The sequence below is a fragment of the Cryptomeria japonica genome, chromosome 10 (assembly GCF_030272615.1).
Source record: "Cryptomeria japonica chromosome 10, Sugi_1.0, whole genome shotgun sequence".
Taxonomy (NCBI): domain Eukaryota; kingdom Viridiplantae; phylum Streptophyta; class Pinopsida; order Cupressales; family Cupressaceae; genus Cryptomeria; species Cryptomeria japonica.
In genome coordinates, this window is record NC_081414.1 from 227,881,893 (window position 1) to 227,903,165 (window position 21,273).

A 21,273-nucleotide genomic window follows, 5' to 3' on the forward strand; every position below is an offset into this window, starting at 1 on the left:
AATGGATGGTTAGGTCGGCCTTGTGGAAAATGGGCCCCTAGTTCGCTGGCACATAGTAATACAAGGGGGAATCTATGGGGTATATGAAGATGCTAAAGGATTTATTTTCCAATGTATTTATGAGGTACAATGTTTTAAGAAAAAAAATGTTTGTCTTTTGTCTTAATGGCTACATTGAAAAGGTGTGCAATTTTGAGAATTATTTCTTAATTTCAGTGTTAAATTTATACAGTGAGTAAATAATAATTTTGGAAAATGAAAGATTTTAGTAATATGTATAAATTTGTGTTATTGTTTCGAGATTAGATTGTGTATATGTTTGTTTGCATCAATGTTTCGGATCACACTTTGTGATCTATCATCACAATGATAGTTAGCTCATAGAATAGTTAACAAACAAACACACACGATCTAATCTAGAAGTAGTAACAAGAACTACTATGGATTGGGGAAAACTAATATCTTTAACATTTACAAGATCAAGTAGTTTATGAGAGTAAGAGTTATCGTTAAAGTATGGTAATAGTAATATATCTATTTGACATGAGGGTTGTTTAATTAATCTTATGGAAGTTATCTTTTTTTTTTATGTTGAATCTTTCATTGTGCATCGGGTTCCAAAAGCTTGTTATTTTGTGTAGCCACGCTTCCTCAAATAAGGTAGTTAAGTAGTTTGCTTTCAATTTGTCTTTATACTTGATATGGATGTCATTGTAATCTACGCACTCTATGATGTAGTGTCGTTGTGTTTCTACCATCCTCATGTTACAAAATAGGCATGCTCTCATTTCCCACTCCTCTTTAGTTATTGTCAACTTGTCAATCTTGCATCTAAGATGATATGACCTAGTCCTTAACTAGATCATCAACATATTCATCTTCCTCTTGATTTTTTCCTATGTAGGTTTTTCCATTATGGTCTTGTGTGAGTTTAAATTCTTTGATATAGAAAGCTTTTTTTGTGCAATTTATTTTGTCCACATAATTGTCCTAAATTTTTATCACATACACTTTTTTATCTCACCATTAGTGCTTAGACTATAATAACAGTTTCCTACTAACATGGATAAATAATAAATTTTAACATTTACCAAACTAAAAAGAAGCCAACTAAAAATTTCAAGTGAAAAAAAAAAATTCTTCTACATTGTAACAAGAAATAACATGTATATATCATTATTATGAACATTAGTAGCATGAAACAAATGTTGATACAAGTAATAATCATATTCATCTTTCACAGTTTTTTACTTCTATGAAATTTAATCATTAATGAAACATATCATATAAGAAATAGAGAGAGTTAAGAGACTACTGTAGTTTAGATATCAAAGTTTTGAATCACAAGTCTTAGTATGGATCTATGGAGGGAGAGCATTATTTGAGCGCTTTACCTCCAATCATAAGCTTGGTGATCTCCCACACACCTTCTGAATTGGAAGTGACCCTACCCTTCATGAGGGTATAGACATGAGAATGGGTCAAGTTGCCACCTGAGCCTAGTGTTTGCACCCTACTCTAGTATAGCAAGTCACATAATTATATCCCATATTAACTATGCATGACCCATGGACTAGACTAAGTAACTAGACACTGTGAACTAGCTAAGCACAACCAAACCTTTGTTCCACCTTGGCCAAAGGTTTTAATGATGTCACTTATGGAGTGCATTCATTTTCTCACCCACCCCTACTCTACTTAGATTCTTTGTCTATCTATAAATTAGGACCAAATAGATTGACTAACTTGGTTGACTTGACTTCCTAGTCATGCAATTCACATTTCAATTCTGATAATGGTCTCATATGTTGATATGTGGTGACTGATCAACAAAGTACTATACACTCAACACGTATCCTCGCCGGGGTCCGGGGTCGGGCCAGGTTGGGCCCTCGGAAAGCGGGTGGAGCCCACTGCAGGGGTTCGGGGGTGGCAGCCCCCAAGAAAAAAAAATTGCCATTTTTGTTGTTGAAAACCGACATTGTAATAAAACCCTAAAAAGGCCGACTTTGTTTGTTGCCCTAAAAACGCATGTTATAAGCGGCTGGGATGCTTAAGGCATTGTAAGGTTGATGTACTATTTTTGCTAGATAATAAGAAAGATTGGACGGCTGTGTATGGTGGACGTAACCCATTATGGGTGAACCACGTTAAATCTATGTGTTATCTGTGTCCTATTTTATTTCTTTATCTTTTGTATTTAAATCTACATATAATTGTTAGTTGATATTTGCTTCGGATATGCTTGAAACCCTAACATCATACTCTCTTGTCATGGTTCATATGGTTGTTTTAGTTTACTAATCATAAAGTTTTTGACCTTCATGTTAGAAAATTACATGACTATCACTTCTTACACTCCTATGTCTAAGTGAACGGATAGGCTTAACAAATGTATTGTAATAACCTAATAAATTCCTCTTAGAGCCAATCTAGCCATAAAGCTAAAACTTATTGTAGTCTAAGCATCAGAGGTTTACATGAGTATCTAGGTTTAGGCTTCACAAGCTGCCATTATCATGTTACTTAAATGAGATGAGCAATATTTCAGTATTGTATCTTCTTAGGTTTTTTCAAGACTACTCATAGTTACTTAAAGTTTCTTCCCTTTCATGTACTACAAACCTATGGCTTTTAAACAACTTGAATAATATTAAAATCTGGGCTCTATTCTTGTATAAATTCTTCACCCTCCATAGAAGGACTTAAGACAAAATTAAATGTATCTTTTAGCTCAAATATATATCTTCTCTGTAATAACAAAAATAATTATCTTCCTTTAAGAACACTTCTCAAGAAAGTTAGAATAAGAATATTATACCCTGTTGAGGATTCCTTTATGGAATTTGATAGAGCTTGCACATTATGATATCTCCTACTTATGAAATTCGATAGAGCTTTCATCGTTATGTTTTTCAAACTTGGATATTAAACCATGTACTCTTTCAGTTTCACATTTACTAGTAATTAGAGATTTGACTCTTTATGGATGAGATTGTAATACAATCATTCACAATTTGCTAAATAAAATAAAGACAGGTTAACTTTAGCTAGTTATTTCTTATAACAAAAGAATGGTCACACCATGTACATGTTACACCAGAGTCTAAAAAAATAATAGAATCATTCATCTAAGAAGATCCTCATGCACATAAAGCTAGTATTTCTCCATGAGCAAATTTTATAGTTCAAGTTCTTCAATACACTGAAGTTTGCATCAAAGATTATATCGAATGGTTTCAAATAACAAAATATAAGAAAGAAGATCATGACTGTGAAACAAATAGAAGTTTGGTTGTAAAAAGTAACACTTCTATTCAGCTAGCTCCATCTCAAGGCTTTCAATTTTTCCAAGAGTCAAGCTTCTTGCTCAATATGAGCTTCAAAATCATGTAATAAAATCAAGACATATCGCCCCCCATCTAGATTGAAAAATATATATGAATAACTTGTAATGTGGTGAACAAAATTAGGGTTTCACAAGTTAAGCTTTGTAAACTAGGAAATGACCTAACTTCCAATTCATTACATTACAAGGAGGATAAATACAACAGGTCCAACCTCAATTCTATTAGGAAGAGGGTTGAATGTTGATTAGAGTCCTTATTCCCCTTTTGTTTGAGTTGAACGTGTAATTGGAATTGTATTGTTTGAATTTAGGGCAAAACAATAGATAATTGAGAGGAAACCATAAAAACAAGTCTTGTTATAAATATCTAATAGAGCCACAAACATGAATATAGGAAAAATAAAATATTTAGAATCTACACCCGAAAGTTCGACCTGATTTTATGAGACCAGGTAGTACAGATTTACCTTGGTCCTCTGACTTTCACTTCGTCGAAAGATGAACCTATTTGTCATCATTAACTTTATCGAAATCTTTGAGTATAGCTCTTAAGTCGACTCCCTGCACATAGAAAGAGAGAGAAAAGTGTTGTGGATAGGGGTTTGCCTTGAGTCAAACCCCAGTTTAGAAATTAGCCTTGAAATTAAAATAGTAATTGAAATGGAAATCACAACAAGATGCTTTCCTTTTGAGGGAAAGGCCAAATTTGAAATGAAATGCTTGTAATTGAAATGTATACCTTAATGAAGCTTGTTTAGATCCCCATGCAAGGGTTTTAGGATATCTTGTAGAATGTCTTCATAGAAGGTTGATCAGGGATGCCATCTTGAATGCTTGATCTTGACTTCACTTTTGCACCAATGTTTGATGAATGTTTGATTGCTTGCTCACTTGAATTGAATTTGCTCGAGTATTTTTGAGATCATTAGATGACTTAGATTTCAAATGAGAGGGGTAGACCTCCTTTTATACTTGACTTCTTGAAAATTAATTGAATTTTCAAAGTAGGCCAACACGGGATCAAATTTCCCACTCACTTGAGGTGGCCATTGCAAGGACCAAATTGTTGGAATGATCTAATACCGACAGTAAACTCTTGGGGGGGGGGGTGAATCAGTTTACTCACAAGTACAACAATTAATTCAATTATAAACCTTATACCGGAGCACAACACAATGAAAGATATATGATGAAGGCGCAACACACATAACACCAATATTTTGACGTGGAATACCCATAAAGGGAAAAACCACAGTGGGAAACCCTACCCACAATCAGATGAATACTCTGCAGTAGTATTATGAATAATTACAATGGGTTATGCACTTGCAGAAAGGCCAACAGCCTAGAGCGCACTGGTCATCACAAAGGGAAGTCTCACTAACTTACATAAACATCGAACTACAATCCAGAAAGAAATTAATTGTGAAAGTAGCATCTACTAATGCCTAATACAGTTCCAATTAAGCACTAATGTCTGCTCTGCAACACAAAACCTTTCCAACCTTCACTGGAATGATATGACTCTATTCGCACATAATCATCTCACTGATAATGCAAACATAACCTCTCATAACCATCGATTCCAAATTACATGAATAAGTCACCTATAAATACAGATCATCAACCTTATTGACAAGGTCGACTAAACCCTAAACCCATAAACCCATAATTACAAAAATTACATCACACGATACCACCGAACCAATATTATGATTTACATTACATGGCATGGACCTAAATCAAGTATTCAAGCAATTTTATTTGTCAAAGATTCCGCTAAGACTAAAATCCAACACGCTTCACCAACCGGTAGAAACCCTCAGTGAAATAACGGAAAGTTTAACCGGATCCAAATAGGAAATCACAACAACATGCCATCCAATGCAAAGTCGCCAAAAGTTTAGGTTATGATCAAGAAACACCTTCAGCATGATAGAAACTGATTCCATAAGTTAGACCCAAAATCCATTGACCAAGTCACCAAATAAAGCATATTAGTAAAGCTAACCGGATAGAAGAGGCAAGTCGGTAAAGCCATAAACTAGCTAGTATCGGTGAATACCAACAGCAATAATAGCCAAAGCACCAAATCATGAATCAACAAAATATAGAAAGCATGTAACCAACCAAAATAAGCATCCAAAATAGAATCCAAAGATCTGATCATACCGGATCAAAATCACAGCCAAAACCAAGATGATCACCAAGACTAACTGGGATAGTCTCCAACCAGGATACAGTGTTGACATAAATGACAATGCTTAACCAAATCCAGCATATTGCCAACAATCTCCCCCTTTAGCATTTATGGCAACATTGAATGTGAAAAACATCCAACTGCCAAGGAATGCCAACAATCTCCCTCAAATATATGATTGATTTTCACACGAATACTACCTCTCCCCCTTTGACATCAACACAAAACCTTTCCAACCTTCACTAGAATGATATGACTTTATTCGCACATAATCCTCTCACTGATAATGCAGACATAACCTCCCATAACCATCAATTCCAAATTACATGAATAAGTCACCTATAAATACAGATCATCAACCTTATTGACAAGGTCGGCTAAACCCTAAACCCATAAACCCATAATTACAAAATTTACATCGCACGATACCACCTGTTGAGCACCAAATCTGAATCAAATAAAACCTCTTGATTTGTGGAATTAAATCATAAAATCCTCCATTTTTAGAAGAAAAAATCATCATTTTCCTTCCAAAGTAAAAACCTATAAGTTGTCGAACAAGTATGATGGCATCCTATCAAAAAATTCAAAATCAAATGGTATCGATGAGACCCAGCGATGTCTCATCGATATAAAAGGGTTGTCGAAGGGAAAGGGAACACTGATGAACTTGAAAGAAGACTCACCGGAAGCAACATTCTTATTGAAATAATAATGTCGATCAAACAAAAGGAAGTTACATCGATAAAGGATATCGATAGGATATGAGTTTCAAGGAGACCAAAAGACAAGTTATCGATATGTATTGTTTCATTGATGGAATTTTATCGAGGAGATTACTAATGAGTTCATCGATGAGAGATGATGATGAAAGAAAGTCATCGAAGAAAGAAGGGCTTCGATGAAACGATATACTCATTCATTGAAGGGGTGTAATGATGTCGATAAAAAATATGTTTCGATAGAAAGATAAGGGAAGTTATCGAAGCCTAAGGTTTCTTCGATATGGAACCCGATTGGCATCGGATACGAATCGGTGAAAAGGCAGACGTTATCATCGAATACAGCATTTCGATGAGGGGAGAAAATACCTAATTGACATAATATTCAAAGCAAAAGTGTTTTTGATAGAAACAAAGAGATCGATGGACCGAAAAAATAAATGATCGAGAGACGTATTCTCATCAAAGTGATTATTGATTATCGCGAAGATCATAATCAAATCCCAGGGAGGTCACATCACCATTTAATTCAAACATGTATCCAAGTGACCGTTGTTGAACTGCCATTACTGATTGCTTAAATTCGCCATAAGTAATGAATTGATATCAAAGGACACAGTATTCAGGAATTCACAAGCAACGAATCAGAAGCAGAAATTGGGCGAATTCACAAAGAAGGCTCGCAGATTTCAAGTAAGTTATCCATACACAGAGCCCCTTTATAAATTCAAATGGAGTCATCATATAAAGCCAGTAAAACTAGAAAGGGGAAGGAGCCTATTACCACAAAGGAAAAACCCAAGAGACAGAAAAAGCAAGGGCGTTCTTTGGCCCAAGATTTCATTGACCAATGGTCATCATCCAGTTTAAGGTCTAAAAAGATTAAAGCTGATGAGGAAGGTCTGGAGGACCGGTTTGAGGATCTTGGAGACACATGGACCGAGTTAAGGGGGTATGAATTGTTCGTATATGGATACAACAGAAGAGTTGCCCCTTAGCCTATAAATAATTTATGGCGGTTAAACCTAGGCAAACTGGCTGTGGCTAATGTCTTTGTAAATGTAGAGCTCATGAAAGCCTTGGCAAACAACTATGACCCTAAAACCAGAACCATATATAACTATGTGGGTAAATCAATTCTTTCAATTACAAGGGAGGTTATCAGCACTGTGTTTGAGTTAGACTGGGGGTTTGAGGAACCAATTGATCTCAAGAAACTGACAAATGAATATTTCAACCTAGAACACATTTACAAAACATGGAGGCTCCCCGTACAGAGGCCTGGAAATGTAGGGTCTTTAGTGCCATTAGGCCAGAATGACAAAGCCCATTATGATATCAACTCACTCCACCCTTACTTCAAATACACTTATTATTGTGTTGCTCAGGTCTTAGGGATAAAGCTCATCCTTTAATGGATATTGCAGCCATAGTCATTTGTGTTGATTTGCAGTCTAGAGACCCCTACTTCTCCGATTTTTTTGCTTACCTAGTTGAAACCCTAAACCATGGGTTGGAGAAGTTGAAAGGGGATGTGATTAATGTGCACTTTAAGCATTATTCCCTTCTTATGCAAATGCTATTATATGTTGGCCAAGATGAAGGATTATGGCTTAAAGAATTATCTGTCCGAGCCTATGACAAGGCTAGAGTGAGAAAACCGGTTCAATTGTGGGTTTCCTCATGGGACCAGAGATATGCTAATAATCAGTATTGGCACTTTAAGGAATTATTTGTTAAAACGTTGTACAGATTGTTAGGACGTCCATATGACCATGCCCTTGCACCAGAGATTCAGAGATTCTCGAGGGCTAAGGATTCTGGTGAAGATTCCTCAATTGACCATAATGGGGGAGACTGGTATTGTTTTTCAGACTGCACACAAATTAGGGTGTATGGATTCGAAGGGAGACCATATCTACTACCACTTACAGTGCCTAACAGAGTGGACTGCTTGGAAATTGTGAGGCAATTTGTCAATTGTGAGTGCAGAGCATCTGACAAACCGTGGGAAACAGTCAATTGTGCCTGGATTGTTAGCCTTTTCATACTTTATTGTGAAGAGTTCCAAAAGTTATGGCTTGTTGCAACCAAAGTTGGATTATTATGGCATGGTAATGGGGGACCCAAGGCCAAATTTTGATCCTGAGGGATATCTAAGAACAACCCGGTCATCACAGAGGCTAAAGGCTAGAGAACATAAGTCATATCTGCCAGATGGTCTCATTAAGAACATTGGTAGAGAAGAGGCCAGATCAAAAAGAATAAAATTTGAGAAGGTAATGCAAGCCTACAAATGGAAACTTTTCAGGGGTAAGATGGATGAAAATGTATTACAAAAGATTAAGGACCCTTTGGAGTTGGCCAACAGACTTATGGAGCATGAATTGGAAAAACTTGAAGGAGTTCCACCTCATGTCTTTGGGGAGTATATTGATACCATCAGGAGTACAGAGCCTTTGGCTCATATGTCCCATGTTTCTACATCTGGGGTTATTCTATTTACTCCTAGAGAAGACTACCCTCCTGGTTATGAAAGGGACACACGGATGGATTTGACAACAGGACAGTTCAATGTCTGAGAGGTTGTTGATATTAGGTTCCTGGAACATGAGGATTTCATTGCTAGCAGTGACTTTATTGCCTCCAAAGAGTTCACCATATTCGTCTATCAACATAAGGGACTGCAAATTAGAAACATCATGAAGGATAGCAATGAAGATCAACGGGTCCAAAGGCTACAGGAGGAAATGGATCTCGTGATGAAATAAATGACACCTAAAAAGGGGAGGCAATTGCTTAAGGAGGCTGGTGTGCTATTGTACTCTGGATGGGACATGAAGTCTGCCTTGTTGTTTGATGCCTTTCTCAAGAAACAGGATCCAAACAAGAAAATGATGCCAAATGAAATTGATAAACTCTTCAGAGGATCATGATATGATCCAGATCAAAAGGCTCTTCTACAATGGGCTATTTATCCAAAAGATTAAAAAAAAAAAAACCACACTGGTTGACACAAAAGAAGCTTTTGGACATATGATGATACAACAAGTTGGAAAGACTGATCCCAAGATCACTGCCAAACTAAATTTGGATGTGGTTAAACTGAATCAAGATCAAATAGAGTTTCTTGTCAGAGAGAACTCTACATACAAGAGCCTATATGAAAAGCTGATGAAGAGAAGCAAAGACTGCAAGCAAGATTACTGCAAATTGATATAGGTACCAGTGAAATAGGGATGTCATATGGTATGGACCGAGATGCTATGGATGCTTGGACATATGCAATATATTGGAGGAGCAAGGCAGAAAAGTCATCTCGGCAAATAGAAAAAATGCAGCAAAAGATGGATAAGTTTGTTCATGAAATCATTGAACATAGATTCAGAAGTGTGTTGCAGGTCGCAGAGAACTACTGGAAGACATACACTAGGACAACCAAAGCTTTGAGGGAGCATGAAAGGCTCAGATCACGGTTGCAGGAAATGATGAATGATAATAGTTTAATGACTCCTGGTGAGAGGACTGAAGTCGAGACCTACTTGAAGTCCCATGATGAGTTTGCAGATCAATTGAGAAAAGAGCTTTAGAGATTGGACGATGGGAATACCCCTAGGGTGTCCTCTTTTTACAATGATGGTGAACGAGTGTTGCTAGAGAAATGGAAACAAGAGTTCGTTAATGACAAGGATCGAGCAGTGGTAGGATTGGATCGGGATAAAGACTTGTCACAATATGTGAATCATATTCTCTCCAATTATTTTTTGATATAAACCGACATGAGAAAGATGAACAGTGATATTGTGATGTACAAGTATGACAAATACATAGAACATGTAGGGATGCTAAATTTGTTTATCTTTCAGTTTGTTAACAAAAGCAATAGTTAGTAGCTATGTACTGAAAAGTCACACCTCTTGGTGAAGATGTATACTCTCATATAAATAAGGGAATTTTTGTAATATTAGAGGCATCATTAGAAAAGAAGTAGATTATAGCCTCAGGCTTACCATTGTACTATTTTGACGAATATATATAATATAATCAGTCATTTTTCCTTTGCGTATGTGCTGTGGATTACAGCATTTTCTGCAGGTAGTTGCTTCTGATATTATCTAAAGGAGATAAGGTTATTTGTGTTCTTCCAGTAAAATTTTGTGTTTCATATTGTAAATTTGGATCAAAAAAGATTTACTTGTGAATTGTAATTGTTCCCTGTATTTCTTCCTTGGATGGTCTCTTAAAGTCAGGGTTAAATTCATTCAAGCGGTTTACAATATAGACATTGAAGTAGAGCTCATAAGAAACAATAACTGACAGACTCGTCGAGAGGGGGTGGGTTTAAAAACTGTCTCGTAAGTTTACACAATAAGTCCTAAAGAAATATAAAGACTATGTAGTCAAAACAGCAAAGGAGGCATTGGTCATCAATAAAATACAACTCATTACCATATCAGTTCACATTTTACTTTGAAGCAATAGGAGTATCTGAGTAGGAAATATAGAGTAAGTTAGCAATAGTGTATACATGTAGATTTTAAGCACAATGATCAAATAACTTCTACAACAAAATCCTTGAACTCATCTGCTATATCTCCATCCTAGGAACTTATGTCGTTCTGAGATAGGAGGAAGCCAGATCAAGATACTTAATTTGTTGTAAAAGGCACTAGTCATTAAAAACAACTAGTGAGTAGGTATACTCGCCTAGGTCTTGCAAAGCCTAAAGTGAGAGAGTTAGTAATCAAATAGGTTCACTCTATAAGTTGGCCAAGCCAATTGGAGGGTTTGAGCATAGGAGTTGGTATTTCCTTAGAACCTATCCAATCTGTTGATTTGAGACCCAACACCACCGAACCAATATTATGATTTACATTACATAACATGGACCTAAATAAAGTATTCAAGAAATTATATCCATCTGAGATTCCGCTAAGACCAAAATCCAACATGCTTCACCAACCAATAGAAACCCTCAGTGAAATAACAGAAAGTTTAACTGGATCCAAATAGGATCATCATAACAACACGCCATCCAATGCAAAGTCACCAAAAGCTTAGGATACGATCAAGAAACACCTTCAACATGATAGAAATTGATTCCATAAGCCGGTCCCAAAATCCACTTACCAAGTCACCAAATAAAGCATACCAGTAAAGCTAATCGGGATAGTGGAGGCAAGTCGGTAAAGCCAAAAAGTAGCTGGTACTGGTAAATACCAAAAGCGATAACAACCAAAACACCAAATCATGAATCAACAGAATATAGAAAGCATGTAACCAACCAAAATAAGCATCCAAAACCGAATCTAGAGATCTGAATATATCGGATTAGAATCACAGCCAAAACTAAGATGATCACCGAGACTAACTGGGATAGATCCAACCGGGATATAGTGTTGACATCAATGACAACACTTAACCAAATCCAAAATATTGCCAACACAAATTTGGGTCCTGATTAAGAGGACCAGGGTGCTCAACGCCCCAGTTCTAAGAATCAAGTCTCGAGTTTGAGGAGAAGGCAAAGAAGGTGATAAATTTGCAAGTTTTTAGGTGATGTGAGAAGGATCAAAATAGGAATCGAGCATTTAAATACGAACCACCAAGGTGAGGTCTAGGCGAGGATGAAATTGTATGTGGATACAATAATGAAACTACATTTAGCCCCCACTTTAGCGGGAGTGTGAGACTAAACATACTCATGGTAAATTACAAAGTCACATTGAAAACTTTTACCGATATATCAAAGAGACAAGACACACCAAGCCCTTGGGGTCATTGGGATCTTACTACTCTAATATCAAGATAAAATCATAATAAAAGGGACAACACATGAAAGGGAAAGAGAGATCATGACTAGATTGGCCTAGTAAGATCAGTGCTTACTATGAGTCATGAAAAAACAAAAATACCAAATTACAAAGCAAAAGGCTCAGTTCACAAAGTAACTCGAGTATCAAAAAAATGTCACCGTATGTGCATAAAGTGTAACATTGAGCAGAGTGTATCCCCCACATTAAAGTGAATGCATATGCCTTATCATGAGCAATTTCTTTAAGGTATCATGCATCCAAAAGACAAGCATGTTACCATAATGAGATGCCCTCTAGAAAGGACATATCAAAGGATAATGGACACAAAACATATAGGAAAAAGCACATAAGGGATCCACTAATTATGGGGTCAGTATTCTCTTATGGTAAATATTGTATATTAAGAATACTTGTAATGAATTGACCTCATCTTCCAAAGGTAGTGGAACTGCGAACACAGTGGAAGAAGAGCACGAGAGATAACAAACAAGTGTCTTTTTTAGTCAACATCGAAGAGACCAAAAAGAGACCTCAATGCATTGCATCTCCCCTAAGTAGACAACACAAGGCACATTTACAATAATAAAAAATTTAAAACATAATATAGATATGACATATAGAAGAATTGAGATAAAAATAGAGGAATGTGACAACAAATTCAACATCTTTATTACTTTGCACCAACAAGGTTTCAAGGGTCATCCAAAGAGAACCTAACATAACACGAAAACATGTCAAGTAGCACATCACCGAGGAAGAACATTATGAACAAGAAATCACACAAAAGAGAATCTACAACATGAATGAAGCTAGTCAAGAAAATCATCTGCCTCCTAATCTTGCTTAACATCATCTAGGGATGGTGAACGAGATGCAAGAGGAGCCACTTCGAGCACAACAAATGGAGCTACTACAAGTTCCAAACAAGGAATTTACTCTAAGGATGAATCACTCTATTTGTCACTAGGAGTTAGGGTTAATACTTTTGAAAAATGTAAGATAACTCCTAATTAATTTCAGCAATTGCATACATATCATCAGAATCTTTAGAATCAACATGCTTAGCATGAACAACATTGTCATCATCCAGATTAATAAAAATAGGATCTTTAACATGAAAAGAAGTTGAACCATCATTTTTCTTAAACATTTTTAATTTAGGTTATTTGAGTTGACCTTCCTCCCTAGGGTTAGGTAGAGGTTGGACAAATGGGACCAAGTCAACATTTGGTGTGTTCAAGGGGGAAACAGTTTGGGAAGCATGCTCGCGAGCCTTAGCACAATGTCTTTATTGGCATTTTCTTGCACAACAATTTCTTTTAATTTTAGTCGAGACTTGCAAAGGTTGAGGATCAATGGACATAGGCTTTTTTTCTTCCCTTATAGGAGGAGGAATGGATAAAACCTCAATAGGTTGAGAGAGACTTAATGCCAAGAACTTTCATTCGTAGGACATAGAAGGGGGGACTGAAGCATATATAGGAGGAATAGAAGGAGTAGGAATAATGTTAGGTCCATTATGAGGAGGAATGTCCATGGGTGTAGGGTATCTAGGCTTACTCAAGACCATGATCATCTCATCTTTCCATTTTTTATAAGATCAGAAAAGGATGTCATTTTGAGGCTTAAGAGGCTTAAGTTGTTTAGGCCAAAAGTAATCAAGAGTGAAATTTCTATGCTTTGGAGTGCATTGGTAAAGGCTATGATTAGTTATTATAATAATACCATTATGAGGATATTTCAAACATTTATGAATTATAGAAGGGATATCTTTCATGGAAGAGAGCCCAGGATGTCCCAATTTCACACAATATTGATGCGATGTAGGAATAATAGCAAAGATAACATCTAAGCACTTAGTACCAACCTCAATAGGAAGGGTGATAGAACCAATATTAGGGAAAGAGAAACCATCATACACCTTAACCAAAACATCAAATTTATCATATGTTACTTGATGCAATTGTCAAGTATAAAGATGTTCTTCAATAATCACATTCAACATACACATTGGATCAATGAGCACCCCTTGTGAGAGTTTGCCTTTGATCTTTGTAGTGATATATAATGGGTCATCAGCTGCAACAATGGTCTCACTAGGATCAAAAGTAATACATAAGTCCTTTGGAGGTGTAGGTTTGTCAACAAGGTTCACAAAATTATTAGATTCTATGCCAAGGTCATTAAGAGAAAAATCAAGAGACTTGGACTCAACAACATTGGTATAATGAGAAGATAACAAATTGGTAAAGATTTGGAGATTTGGATTAGGAGCAATTAGATTTTTCCCTTTGTCATGAACACCATCTATAGATATAGTATTGTTATCAATAAAGTATTGGATCTTATTTATCAATCAGTAACAATTCTCAATATCATGGCCTGGTTGACGATGATATTGACAAAAATATTTAGGATCATGGTAAGTTGGCAATGGTTTATAATTGTCAATTGATGGGAGGAAGTTGCAGCACATTAATATTGATCAACCTCAATATTATACTATGCAAAGACTCGAAATGAGGAGTTAATTGTTTTCTAAAGTATTTGGATAAAGGGGCCATACTTGATGTCGTCTCTACCACTTGAGTGTTGATGTTGTCATTGATCTTAATGAAACCCTTTGTTTGGTTTCAACTTCATAAATTATTTTCGAGCACTTTCATTCTCATCAACCAAATCCATTGAAGAGGGTGCTTCAAATTGACTCACTTGAAGCTGATAATTATGAAGCACTACACACAATTGCGTAAAAGAAATAAACTTAGACATTAGAAGCTTATCTCTAGTATCTTTTGTAAATTAGTAATAAAAATTCTTTGAACATCATGACCAGGCACTGGATAAACAATTTGTGAATGCAAATGTTTATATCTACCGATAAAATTCATCACTTTTTCTTTAGCTCCCTACTTACACTGAATCAAATTAGTTAAAGTAGACTCGGGACCAATGTTATTTTGAATTTGTTGAATGAAAGCATTAGCCAATTGTTGAAAGGAAGTAATAGAATAAGGAGACAAAGAACAATACCATTGCAAGGCTTTATCTCTAAAGGTTTCAACAAATAGTTTAGCCATAAGTCTCTAGTCATGAGTAAAATCACTACGTAAAGTTTGAAATGTCTTCACATGAGCCAAGAGGTCACATTTTTCATTGTACAACTCCAATTGAGGAACTTCCATGATATGCTTAGGAGGAATTGCACAAACAATGTCATTAGATAGTGGGCTCACTACATCAAATGTCATAACATTGAACTTGGATTGAGTTATGGAATCCAAATGATGTTGTAATGATGTAACAGTTTGAGCTAGGTTATTGATGGTTGCTTTGGTGGATGGATTGAAATTGGACATATTGGATTGTGATGGAGTAACATTGTTGTAAGTAGGTGGTGATTGAGAATAAGGAGGGGGAATGTTGTGGTATGTTGATATGGGAGATGGTTGTGAAACAAATGGAAGATTCGTGGAAGGAGGTATGTAAGAATATTGATTTAATAGGATTTCCCCCATGAATAACATGCGTAGGATTAACATTTTGTGTGGAAGTAATCATAATAGACTTGATGTAAATGTAGCCACACTAGGCAAGGATGTAGGCATAAGAATGGAATGGTTAACTTGGCTAGTAGGTTGAGAATAACCAAGAGCTTCAACACAACTTTTGATTGGCATAATATTAGTATCAACAATATGAATAAGGTTGTGTACCACACCTATCTTATCACTTTGCACCATTATTTTCAATCCTTCAATCAAGGTGATTGCCTCACTATCTAGGTATTTTTGACCCATCTAGAGTATTTTTTAGTGGCAAATTTTGCGATTCCATTTTCTCGGAATCGATGAATAGTATTGGACAACACAATGGCCAAATCACCGAGAATTTTAGCATTAATGGTCCAATGTATTTTATATTCGCCATTTACCATATACTGTTTCACGTGGATGCTTGTTATATTCGCGTGGAATCACTCGGACGTGGGTATTAGATCACCTCCCTTATTCGCCAAAAATAGTAACACGACACTGTACCCAAGACCTATTTTGCCAACGATTAATTAAATCTTCATTGCACGCGCCGACCCATTTCGCCAATTGTTAAATTTTACGTTAAGCATAATGAGTCCCAATTCGCCAATAACAGTTAAAACATTATAAGCATTCGAGGACCCATTTTGCCAAATTCCAAATATCTAATGCATATAGAGTACGACACCTACATACAAATTGGAGGGCCAATAAAACATTATAAGCATTTGAGGACCCATTTCGCCAAATTCCAAATTTCCAATGCATATAGAGTATGACATCTACATACAAATCGGAGGGCCAATAAGATGCATTTTGAAAAGCTCGTGAAATTCGCCAAAAATAGAATCATGGATTGATATAAATACAATTAAAAGTTTGAAATAGTATTCCTTACAATTTGTTCATGTCTGATTAGTAAATTTGGGACCTCTCGATTCGCATTGCGCAATTTGAGTTGGAACCTTGAATTTGATTGTAGGGCGGAGGGCTAGAGTTGTAATCCTGCAACATAGGCCCAAGCATTCCTGATTCCCGATTCAAAGAATTGAGAAAGCGTAAAGGTGAGTAATCATTTCTTCATACTTCATAGTATTGGTTTTAATTTTTAGTGAGGGGTCAAGATGTCAGACAATGGTGAGACTCCTCTGAGTGGTGAAGGGATTGAGATGTCAAACAAGGGTGATACTCCTCAGGGCAATGAAGGGATTGGGATGCTAGACAAGGGTAAGACTCCTCAAAGCGGTGAAGGGATTGGGAGGCCAGACAAGGGAAGGACTCCTCAGGGCGGTGAAGGGATTGGGAAGCCATCAAAATGCCCAAAACTTAGAGATACTACCATAAAGTCTTACTTTGGAATTAGGAAAGTTTCTGGTCCATCAACTTCTGCAATTGTAGAAGCCATTCACAATAGCTCACCACCACCACAAGGTGGGATTGTCATTGAGTTAAATGCGTCAAATGAGGATGACAATATCAACATGAGAGAAGATGTTGTAAGGGATACCCACAATGAGATAATTCACTTGGATGAAAATGCTAGCACTGAAGATGATGTTGGTAGGAAGAAAACAAAAAGTAAAGTAAAAATGGGGTGGGAGTGGGAAATGACAAGGAGATTTAAGCTTGATTGGGTAGCAAAGTACCCATTCATTGAACTAATCCCAAACAATGATGAACAACCAACAGAATGCAGGTGTAAGATTTGTAGCTGGAAAACTAAAAGAGAGAAGAAGTTGCAGCTAAAGTTTGACACCATAGAAAAGCATATTGGTAAGGTGTATGAAAATTAGATCATAGATGGAAAGGAAACACCAGTAGTAAGATGGAAATCAAAGGAAGAATGTCTTCATGTTAAGTATTCTGCGAAATATGAAGAGCATAACCACAAAATGACACCGATTGGTAATAGTGGAAATACAATCAAGGTTGGGCTTGAACATGCAGCGAAAGATGCAAACCTGGCAAAGACTATTCAGATGAGTGTTATTTTTCATATTCTGTCGAGAGGGCATCCTATGAAATATTTCCTAGAATATAATAATTTATTATCTTCTTTGAATGTTCCTCACTATCCTATGTCACATTGGTCAATAAACGCTAGATGGGAAATGGCAAACTATCTTGCTGAGGTGGAAAAGCAAAATTTAAAGGAGAGTGTAAAAGAGTCAAATTTCATTTCATTATCCATAGATGAACTTACTATAGTAGATAACACTGCTTGGGTCTGTATGCAGGTGTATACCGTAAAAGAACACATCTGTCAAGCTCATCTACTCCATGTTTGTAAAATGAGGGGCAATTCAACAACAGAAAATTTATATTTGGAAGTTAAGAAAGCTTTGAATGAAATTGCTGGTATGGATGACTTGACAATTGCCAAGAAGTTGGTGTGTGTTAGAGTTGATGGAGCTGCAGTAATGCAAGGTCAAAGGACTGGTCTTTGCGCAAGATTACAAACTAGTATTGCACCATACATGCTTGGCATTCACTGCATGGCCCATTGAATGAATTTAGCATATAGAATTGTAAGCAATTTCCCTACAGTGTCAAAAGTTGAAGATGTGGTCCATGAGCTCCACTCATACTTCTGTCAAAGTCCTAAACGTTTTGCAAAATTTTAGATTTTTGCTAAGGGAGTAACAACATAAAACAAGCTTCTCAAGGATGTTGAGACTAGATGGATCTCCTTGCATGAACCAACGGGATGAGTTCTAACAGAATATCAATCCTTGATCGGACTAATGTACAAGCAACGTCTCACAGTAGACAAAGCTCCTGATCTCTTACATAAGTTAAGTGATATAGAGACTCTGTTAACTTTAGCTAGTCTTCTCCCCATGCAGGATTCAATGAACAAACTTGTTAAGAAATCTCTAAACATAACTATGTCTATCAATGAGTATAGCACTCTACATAAAATGACATGCTTGGCCCTGGATGGTCTATATTTAGATCTAATAGGGTGAAGCCCAAATTTTTTTAGGTGGCAGATAGTTACAGATTTGAATTATGTTGAATTTGATTTACATTTCAATGCAAAAATGAGTTATGTGTCTTTGTAAAAGGATTTCAGATACCAATGCACCAATCTAAGACGGGCAAGCGAGGCAGAGCACTACCAGTTAAAAAGGAAGATTTTGACAGGATTGTTAAATTTGTTAGTGATACTTTGAAGTCTATTACATACGAACTTTCAACTGAGATTTGTGAAAGATTCCCTCGAGAAGAAATACTTGAAGCCATGGGTTGTGTGTACCCTCAATTTTGACATTTATTTGGAGATAATCCAAATGACGCAAAGGTGTTTCATATAAAACTAGAGGAATTGATATTGACATTTTCAAAAGATGCATATTGCAATGGACAACCAATAGAAGGAATTTTAAATTCAAATCATCTTAAAAAACAATGTTTACGCTTTGCATTATGTATGAAACAACAGATGGAAAACTTCGAGAATCCATTTGAACCTGGATCAATAACAAGGCTTTGGAAAATGATAGATTAGAGTGAAGTATTGCATACTTCAATACCAGAATATTTCAAACTTGTTGATTTATGTCAAACAATGGTATTGGGGTCGATGGAAGATGAGAGATTTTTCAGTGCATTAGGGATTTTGAAATCAAAGATAAAAAACAAACTAGACAAAAATTTGGAAACTTGCTTGAGGTTGTTTGTAACTCAGTATAATGTCAGAGATTTTCCTTATGATAGGGCACTGGAAATCTGGAATTCCATGCGCGAAAGACGAGGACTATACAACACTTCAAAAGTTGGTGGTGCTACTGCTAGTGCTGAGACAAATGATGGATCTCAGAGTTAGCATGAAATTGAAGACGAAGAAATTTTTGAATCCCCGACTCAAAATGAAGATGGTCCAGATGGACCTATTAGTACTAGTTAGGTTCAGGATCTTGAGTCCATTTGGGATGTAGAAGCCTTAGAGTCCAGACTGAGTCATTGAAGTGAATTAGCAGTCAGTTTTTTAGGTATTTATACTACACTTCTTGAGTCATATTAGTTATTACAATTTACAAGTAACAAAACTATAGTTGTTGTTGATGATTTTTTATATTGTATTCTTTGAAATTGTCAATTAGAACAGATACTTATTTCATATTTTTAATTGTGAATTTGAATTATTAGTAAACAATTAGAATTTAGTTTTTGATAGTTGTTTGTAACTGCATGTTGACTGTTACTGTATATTTTAGTTCTAGTTTAAGAAATTTAGAGTCTTTGACTCTTAGAGCTAAGAGAATATATTTAGTTTTGCATGAAGTTTGATTCTTGAATATATATTATCTTTGGTAAATTCATTCCACATTATGCTTAACATGAAATGCAACAATTTGTATCACAAGATCTATAAAATTATTTATATTGCATAACTATTAGAACCTTTCTACATTAAATGCTTAACATGATGTTAGAACAACTTTTTTTTCCATTTTTCCAAAATGCCAACTCCACGGTTCAAAATACCCTCTGTGATCATAATCTTCATCTTAAAATATGATATATTCCCTTGTTCAAATTGTCCAAATTCAAAAATCCCCAATATCGTTCATATCGGGAAGACCAGACAAAGTTTGTTTGACTTCAAGGGTCACACCTATTAGGACTGCAATTTTTTTGGCTAATTCATGTCGAGCTTCGATTCATGTCATGGGTTTATCCTCTGGTTTTATGGAAGTGTCTTTTCCTGAGTTCTGGTCATGTTCATGGCGATTAGGTTTTTGTGTTTGTTTTTTTGCTTTCGTTGGCTAGTTGTTGTGCATTGAAAATCTGAGTTGTCCTCTACTTATTTGTCCATGTCAACGTCAAGGGTGGTCAAACAGTCGATCATACATGTTTTATTTTTCATCTCTAACAAGCGAACTAATTTCATGTTTAACATTTTAAGTGGCGAGTTAGCGAGTGTTGGTTCGCATTCGAATTGCGAGGTCTCTAGCTTTTTGGGTGTTAGCGTTTTATGTTGGCGAGCTGGATATTGTTAATGAAATTGCTTGGGTCACGAGGTCTCGAGTTGGTCTGATGTCATGCATTACAGCCGCGAGAGTTAGTGAGTAATTCATTTCATATAGTTGTCGCTAGCTCTCATGTTTGTTTAATGTTAGCATTTTTAGGTCGCGAGCTAACGACTAGACAGTTTGTTGTTAAGTTTTATGGTTATCGCCAGCTTGTGAGGTTAAATGTTTGAAGAGGCAATCAAGCCGCAAGCTGGATACAAGTTGGTTTGGGTTTGCATCGCGAGCTCTCTATATTTTTGGGTGTTAGCGTTTTATGTTAGCAAGCTGGAGATTGTTAATGAAATTGCTTTGGTAGCGAGGTCTCAAGTTGGTTTGATGTCATGCATTATAGTCGTGAGAGTTAGCGAGTAACTCATTTCATATAGTTGTTGCTAGCTCTCATGTTTGTTTAATGTTAGCATTTTTAGGTCGTGAGCTAGCGACTAGACAGTGTGTGGTTATCACTAGCTCACGAGGTTAAATGTCTGAAGACGTGATCAAGCTGCGAGCTGGCGACAAGTTGGTTTGGGTTTAAATCTCGAGGTCTCTAGATTTTTGGGTGTTAGCATTTTATATTAGTGAGTTGGATATTTTTAATTAAATTGCTTTGGTTGTGAGGTCTCGAGTTGTTC